Raw genomic sequence first — 8214 nt, 5'->3', positions numbered from 1 at the left:
TTGTTCACATTACCAACGCTATCTTGAGCGGAGTCCGATCTCGACCCGATCGGCTAGGTTGCCTCATTTGAGACATTCATTTCAATCACAAACACATTACCACCATGTGCGTAGCATGGCGTCCGATCTCGGCCCAATCGGCTAGGCCGCCTTACCAAGGCGTTTCCCTTTTTCATCAATCATCTCATTTCAAGCTTTGTTTCCCATAAATCATTTCATAGGCACTTGGGGCCACAGCTATCACGTCATATATTTGGCACTAGGCCACATCTCACATTATTCCCAATTTCAATGTTAGATTTGTAATTTAGGATAATATGTGCACACAAGAGCAAATAAAATTGTAAGCATAGATGAGACTTCACATAGATGGCACAACATATGCAGCTTCAATCTCAATTTAAGGTCTGAGCATTTCAATACATGATTCATATTCCTTGCACCCTTTCAAGTTATCAAGAATAGCACATTGATCATATTGAGACACATCTTTCACGCATATAAGGTTGCAACCCCAAATTCATGTGAAACAACAATTAATACAACAATTCAGCGTTAATCTTACCGTATTTACACCAACACCAACGGAGCTCAATTTCTAAAAAACGGGGTTTTAGCCATACATACCTCAATTGAGCTTTCCCTTAATCCTATATTGTTCCGGAATGTTTTGCACTTCAATCTATTTAAGCAATGTAGCACAATTGAACCCATAATCAGGAAAAGATCGTAATCTTAGCTCACCTGAGCATTTTATCAAGCATTGAGCGTTCATTAAGGTCTTATGGTCCTTTTATGCAAGATTACACTAGCCCTTTCCCCTTGCCTCTCTATTTATAATTTTCACATATCTCCTAAGAACACATACATGCAATGTAGTCACCCTTATCCCCATGAATTACCTCACTAATGATCCCTTATAACTATGTTTAAAATTAAGAGTTGAGGTGATGAAGTCTTACCTCCTGGGATGAAGATTTAGGTGCCTCACTTGATTATCTTCAATATTTTAACAAGGATTTGTGGAGCAATTTTGATGAAAGGCACCTCCCCTCTCAGACCCTCTTTCTCACTCTAAAAGGAAAATAGGCTCAAAATGAGCTATTGCACAGGATATAACGACAGGGGGTCGGGTTTCAAATTTAGAAATCTGGAGCCCCGACACAGATCTGCGGTCGCATATGCGATCGCAAAGTTGACATGTGGCCCGCAGAATGGACCGCAAAAATGTTCCCAAAAATCTGAACAAACTGCCTGGGTATGTGACAAGAATGCGGTCCGCATACCTGTTCTGCGGTCGCATAATGCACCCCAGAACTGCTCCTCGCAAAAATTCCAAGGGGATTATGCGACGACTATGCGGCCCGCATATCGATTATGCGATCGCATAATTGGCCGCATAGTTGACCTCAAAATTAACCATCACACTGCTTGACTCTGCTGGATAAGGGCTTAACTCTTGAAGTTAGAACTGCTTGTGTGAATATTGAAGTCAAGGGTGGAGACATAAACAAAGAATGTGAGAGTTGGAGCATGATAGCAGCTAAAAAATCAGCTAGGAAGAAGGTTGTTTCACTGAGGAAGAATTCCTCAAAGACAAATACCAGTTCAAATATTTTTAAAGCACTCGCAGATGAGGAAGGTGTTGGTATAAACTCACCACCTTAAATGACTCTAATTTGATGCAGCAAATAATCCCATGTAATAACAGTGGCAGACAAGACCAAGGCAGTGTGATCTTTTCGCCAATGATTTGGGTGTTCGATGAAATGCCTCAGAGAATAACTTGGTTGAGGTTTTGATGGGTGATCAATACATCATGCAAAAATTCCTATGCTATATTTTTCTAGTCCATAAGTGGAAAAAATTATCAAGTAAACTCAGGTTTCCATGGTGATGAATGCGAACCCTATGATCAAATAATATGTTGGTCACTTTGAACTCCTCGACACATGAAGTGCCTTCCCAATCTTTGGAGTCATTTGGTGAGCATGGTGGTGAATATGGGCAGATTTTACTGTCCACATAGAATGACAATGATGTGGTAAAAGAGGAAGATCAAGTTTTGAGGGAGGTGATCGGTGAGAATCAACATAAGGATCGAGTAGGTGATACTGTCTTGCCAAAACTCAAATTGTGGGCTGACCAAGTTGAGGAAGATGAGATCAATGCTATTGATGATCAAAAAATTGAAGGTGAATCCTTACGTTCAATTGGATCACCAACAATGCCATGCCACAGAATCTCTCCATGTATAAGTGTTAAAAGTAAGCTTAACTCAAAAGTTCATATTTTTGTTCCTAAGAATTCTCCAGGTGGTGCTGCTATATTGTGAGATCAGGTTACCAATGGGCCTGCTTTTGTGCCTTCAAGTAAGGCTATGCAAATTTTAGTCTATGATAGGGCACTCTTGGAAGCTTTGGAGAGTCCAAAAGCACATAAAATTGCATATTTGGCTGGTTCAAAGATGAATGCACAAGATCAGCTGCAGTTTTCTGGTAAGAAGCTTAACACTAATGCTCAATTTCAACCCTCAAGAATTATGAATAGTTGCGAAGAGACATGAACCAGGTGGTTTGGTTGCACAAGAACTTGCCAATCATCCACAAGAGAGCAACTTAGGGTTTCACATTTATGAAGAAGGAGAGGAAGAAGAGTTGTTAGAGCATTATCGGGCAGAGGCTGCTAGAAGTGGAGATTTATATCATATGCATATGAAAAGAAGAAGAAGAAGGCACACACAATCAAGAAGAATTGAGATAGTGACATGATGAGAGTTGCAAAGCCAGGGGCAGTCTCTACCACCTCCACAAGATCCAATAGGTCGAAGAAGAAATGATGAAGTTTGATAATATTTTGAAGATAGTTGAAGAAGAAGTCAAGGTGCTATAAGTTGAAGAATTCACAAGATTGAAGAAGAAGAGACTTGACACTAGCTTTATTTTTGTATTATTTTACCATTTTATTAGCATCATCATTTGTAATATCATCATAGAGTATGTTATCTATTATGATCATACAATACTTAGTTCTTTCAAGTTCTTATTTTTTACATGCTTGCTAGTATATTAGGTTGTTCATGCCTCAATAGAAATTGTATGATAAGGTCTAGCTTAGTAGTTATTGCCATTCCTTTTTGCCTTTGAGAGATACCTCAGTTGGCTATGAGATTATTCACCCTCGTAAGATTTTGTCCTCATGAGACATTGGAAGCGCATATGGATGATCATCTTGACAAGGCAATGGATGCCACACTACTGTATTTTTTGCCCCCTTACTTATAATTTTCCTTTGTGGTGCCTTTATTATTAATAAAACTAGCCCTAGGTATTCTGCCTAATGGATTTGCTTAAAAAAAAGAACCCATCATTTGCTTATATATGTTAAATCCTCCACTTTCGGTCCATTCTTCCCCTACAAAAGGAGATTTTTGTGAATAATCAAATTGGTAATTTTTGTTACATCTCTCCCTCCAGGAGCCCATGTATCATATACACCCTCAAAATAAAAATTCTTGAATACTAGAAGAAAATAACATACATGTTTAGTATCTCCATATGAATCATTTTATATCACTACTAGAAAAACATCACTTTGTGACCGAATTTTCTGACTGAAAATGAAGCAGTCGCTAATGGGACTGCTTTTGCGACCGCAGTAATCGGAAAATGATTGACTTTTTATTACTTATTTTTACAAAAGAAAATCGATTATTATTCCGATAAAAGCAGTGGAAAAACAATGCGCCAATTTTCCGCCTTCGCTTTTGCGACCGATTCGGTCGGACATTAAAAAGTCAAAAGTTTATGATGACCCACTAAGCAACTGCGTCAATTGCAAAATTAAAATTAAAATGATAAAAGAATTTTAAGCGGGTTTGCCACTACGGTATTCAGTAACCTTAATCTAATATTTCACGCCCAAACCCTATTTCCCCAATTTCCTCTATCTCTCTCTCTGCTCGACCGATAACCCCTCTCTCTCTGCTCGACCGATCCCTATTTTCCCAAATTTTTAAAGGTAAATCACTAATCACTCAGCTCTCTCTCTTTCTTCTCGTACAGGTAAGTTTTTTTTCCCTTTTCTGTTTAATTTTTCCATCTTACTGTTCGTTCATCTGAAATTGGAGGATCATAATCGGTCGGACTTAGCAATATTAATCTTCCCACTGAACGCATCCTGAATATGTATATAGTCTCAAATTTGGCCTCGTTTTGAACTAGATTCTCTAATCTCCTCATTGTAATGATTCACTTAGTTTCGTTTACTTGACACTAATTTTAATTTTTTTCACAAAGGGGACAGGGCGATAAAGCACACTTATGATAACGTTTGTTTTTTGCTTTTGCTATGGTTAGGTACTTATTAAACTCATGAATACATATGGTTTCTGAAACTCATGTTAAAGTATCTAGTAGAAAAAGAAAACATATGGTTATAATTGATCTGGATTGACATACACTGGTGGTCAATATATTTGACATATACTCGTTATTAGCCTTTGGTATATTATTGATTTCGTTTTGGTCGAATTCTATTAGGTTAAATAAGTTCTTTCTTTTGTCGAGTTATATTCATGTTGACAATTTTATATGAAAATAGGGAAAAGAATATTGCTCCTTCTAAAGATTTTTTCAAAACATAACTATTAGTAATCTAACATTTTTTTCTTCAATTGCTATTTTGCATAGATTTTAAGCATATAGAATTACAAGAGATTATGACTCGCAATATTTGTATGTGATTTTTAAATTTATAAATTTACTTAAAAATTTTGAAGAGCTAATGTCTGAATTTAGATAGAAAATTTTGAAGCTGATTGGTGTGCTTTGAGTAAGTATCTTATTTGATATATGCAGGTATACCTGCATTTACTGCTCTATCAAGGTGTCAAATGTGATCTAACATTGTTTGTAGGGTAAAAAAGAGTCATTAGTAGTGGTCACTCAGCTTTATGAACTAGCTATTTTTCAAGCTAGTTGGTTGAGCTATTCTGGATACATAAGTGTGTAATATTATTGAGAAAATTAGGTTGGACGAAATGCTATCATGAGTTATTTCTTGGGTTCTCTCTTTTTTGGATGTTGACTTATACTTCTTTGCTCATTAGTTTTGAACTTAATTTGGTGAAAAAAGTTCTCCTGATTTCAGTCTGTTTGCTGTCAAAAAGTTCAGCTCTGACCTGCTTTTGCCCATATATTTTTCCCTCTTTCTTTGACAAGTAGCTGTAAGATGAGTTAAAATCTTTGGAATTTTGTTAAGCTTCATTTTGTTTGGTCCATGCAGATTCTGCAATTTTTTAGCTGCAGTTGTTTCAAGTTATAATGTGATGGATCTTTTGACATTCAATATCGTCATTGCTCTTTTACTCTGTTATATTATGTGGCAAGCTCATCTGATATCCTTTAGGCGTGCTGATTGCTATACTCTGATATTTGCTTAGAAATCATGATGGATTGACATGACTTGAAGTTAAGGGTGTTAATGAATCTCTAAAAGACGATTAAAGCGACCGAACCACAAGGTTTGTGTTTAAACCTCTATGAAAGACAAGGTTTAATGACTATGGTTATTTGTTATGGATTTAATTTTACTATAAAGGGACCCCTCCCTAGCACAAGTTGGCATCATTTTAAAAATAATTGAGCTGTAAAGAAGTTGGCATCATTTTAAAAATAAATCTAAAATAATTGTAGGGTGCACTACCCTTTAATTAGGAATTTGGAGCAGAATTGCTATGCTTTTCTTTTACAAGTAAAGCTGTATCTTTTAGCCATTTGACTTTTTATCTGTGTATTCAACCAATTTAGGCAATGAATTCAGCTGAATTACCTATTAGCTCCATTTCCTCTCTTTCTCTATTTTTATTTATTTATCATTCTTCGGGTGTACGGTCATACTTCTTTTATGATAACGAGGACTTTGAAGAATTGGACATATAATTGAGTTGTTAATCAATGACAATTAGATGTTAATTTCATGATGTGTATGGTGGGTTTTTTTATAGGGTGAAAATCTGATTGATATTTATGTATGAGCAGCAGGTGGTAGAAATAGGCAGGATGTTCAGCAAACTGGTCAGAGCTATCCATGCATATAACAAGCAAAGAAAGATTGGAAATATAATGATTTATATATAGTACTCCATTCCTTAGATAGTATTATGTACATCTGAATAATTTGAACTAGCATATGGCTGTTTGTTAACTTTTGTCTTTTGGCAATAGCCTTGTTGAGGGTAATGGTTAAAGTGTTTGGAAAGGCCAAAGGGACAATATTAGAAAGCACAATCATATCCTTTGGTCAAAATGTGAATATAGACATTACTGATTCAGATTCTCAGTTAGTTTTCTTTTTAGCATTATATATAACATATGAGATAATAAGTTTAAACTACATTTTAAATGCCAAGTTTGGACTCGCTTTGGCTCTCAAGCCATAGACTTGTTATCTTAAATCCATAGACATGAGACATTACTGCAATTTGAAGACTTGTTCTGTGGTGTTTTTTGCTATGTAAAAATAAATTTAGGTGGTTGCTTGAACCTATGCCCTCGTTCCAAGTTCATACATTCTTATTAACCCTTTTCAAAAATGATGATGGGTACCCTATATTCTAAGACTTTAGATGTTTCTCCTGAGATTTTGTCATAATCAACTACCAATTTTGAATAATTTTTTTACCAGTACATGTTTGTTTTACAGCTCAGAAACTGTTGAGACTGTATCATTTAATGGCTGCAGTCAAATAAAACTCATATCAAGCCATAAATTGCAATAATGGATCTGTTTTGCTGAGCAATTGATGTTTAAAATGTTACTTGGAGGTGATGCCTCTGGTCGATGCTCATTCTATTTCATTGTTGTTGCCATTCTGACATTGTGCTGTGTGTTTGTTTTACTGTTGCATGTGCTAATTCTAAGATTTTGAGAAATAATTTGCTTTCAAACAGGGATGCCAGAGATTTTGATGACAAGCATACTAGTATTGAGCTTAGTGAATTTTTCTGTGGACTTGTATATATACCTTTTTCCTTCCTCTATTTACTTTATTTTACGCCTAAGATTTGGTTGTGTCATGTTAATTTCAGGAAGCCTATCAGCGACGTTTTGAGGAATAGCGTCAAAGTCAACCCGATTCCATGGATGGTAGCTCAACCCAAGTGTCACTCAATGATGTAGCTTCAATATGGTCGCAGGTGGTTGGTGGCGCAAAGAAAGGTAGAACCTACGGTCTTGAATCACAATATTCCGTAGGTCATTCTACGACATTGTTGTCTGGCGATGCAAGTTATTCGCAAGATCACGAAGAGGTGGAAGCATTACGAAAAGAAGTTGAAGAGTTGAAGGAGGAACAGAAAGAAGATCGCGCAAGTTTTAACAAATTGCAGATTCTAGTGGAGAAATTTATGAGCGGACGTTCATTTGGTCCTTTGAATAGCGAGGATGGCGGGGATAATGAGTTTTAGTTTGTTATGGTTCACTACTAAGAAATCAAGTTTTAGCGACGGATTAGCAACCGATTATCAAGAAATTCCGCTAGCTACGAGCGTTTTAGCGACAGATTAGCGACGGCGTTCGTAGCTAATTCCAGTTTTTTTGTAGTGGTTATGATGTTTGAGACATTATTATTTGTTGTAGTTTGATGTTTAGACTTGGTAATATTTACACTTGACTATGATTGTAATGTTTTAGACTAGATTGAATGGTGCCAGAATGTTTAACTCTTTTTTGGATGTTTTAGTTACAAATATTTATGTTTTGCATTTTATGGATTGATTGGTTGAAATGACGGATTGATTGGTTAGCATTGTGGAATAATTGGTTGGCATGGTGGATTAATTGGTTGTTGTATATTTGAATTGGCAGGTGGTACTGCTTTAAAAGCTGGAATTTGACAAAAAATTCCCAGTTTTCCGACCATAGTAGTCGCAAAATGCATCAAAATATTCCAGATTCAGGAACATCAGCGACTACTGCAGTCGGAAATATAAATAAATAAATAATTTTAAATTAGATTTGCGACCACGGTAGTCACAAACATAAATAAATAAATATTTTTAAATTAAATTTGCGACCACAATAGTGGGAAAACTCAAATAAAATTACATAATAATTATAATTATGTATACCGTTTGCGACTGAAGTAGTGGGAAAGTTAATATCAAATTAAAATTTAATTTAAATTGTTTGCGACCGCGTCAGTCGGAAAAT

The 8214-nt window shown here is 35.9% G+C and overlaps 1 long non-coding RNA gene across 1 annotated transcript; it reads left to right on the top strand.

Moving 5' to 3' along the window:
* Positions 1-3886: 3886 nt before the first annotated feature.
* LOC109221599 lies at positions 3887-7792 on the top strand. The gene is made up of 2 exons (XR_002067289.1): positions 3887-4020; positions 7092-7792. It is a non-coding gene; the product is annotated as an uncharacterized LOC109221599 (long non-coding RNA).
* The last annotated feature ends 422 nt before the right edge of the window (positions 7793-8214 follow it).

The sequence above is a fragment of the Nicotiana attenuata genome, unplaced genomic scaffold (assembly GCF_001879085.1).
Source record: "Nicotiana attenuata strain UT unplaced genomic scaffold, NIATTr2, whole genome shotgun sequence".
NCBI classification, from domain to species: Eukaryota; Viridiplantae; Streptophyta; class Magnoliopsida; order Solanales; family Solanaceae; genus Nicotiana; species Nicotiana attenuata.
Note: the sequence above shows the minus strand (reverse complement) of the source record. Positions and strands in the feature narration are given on the sequence as shown.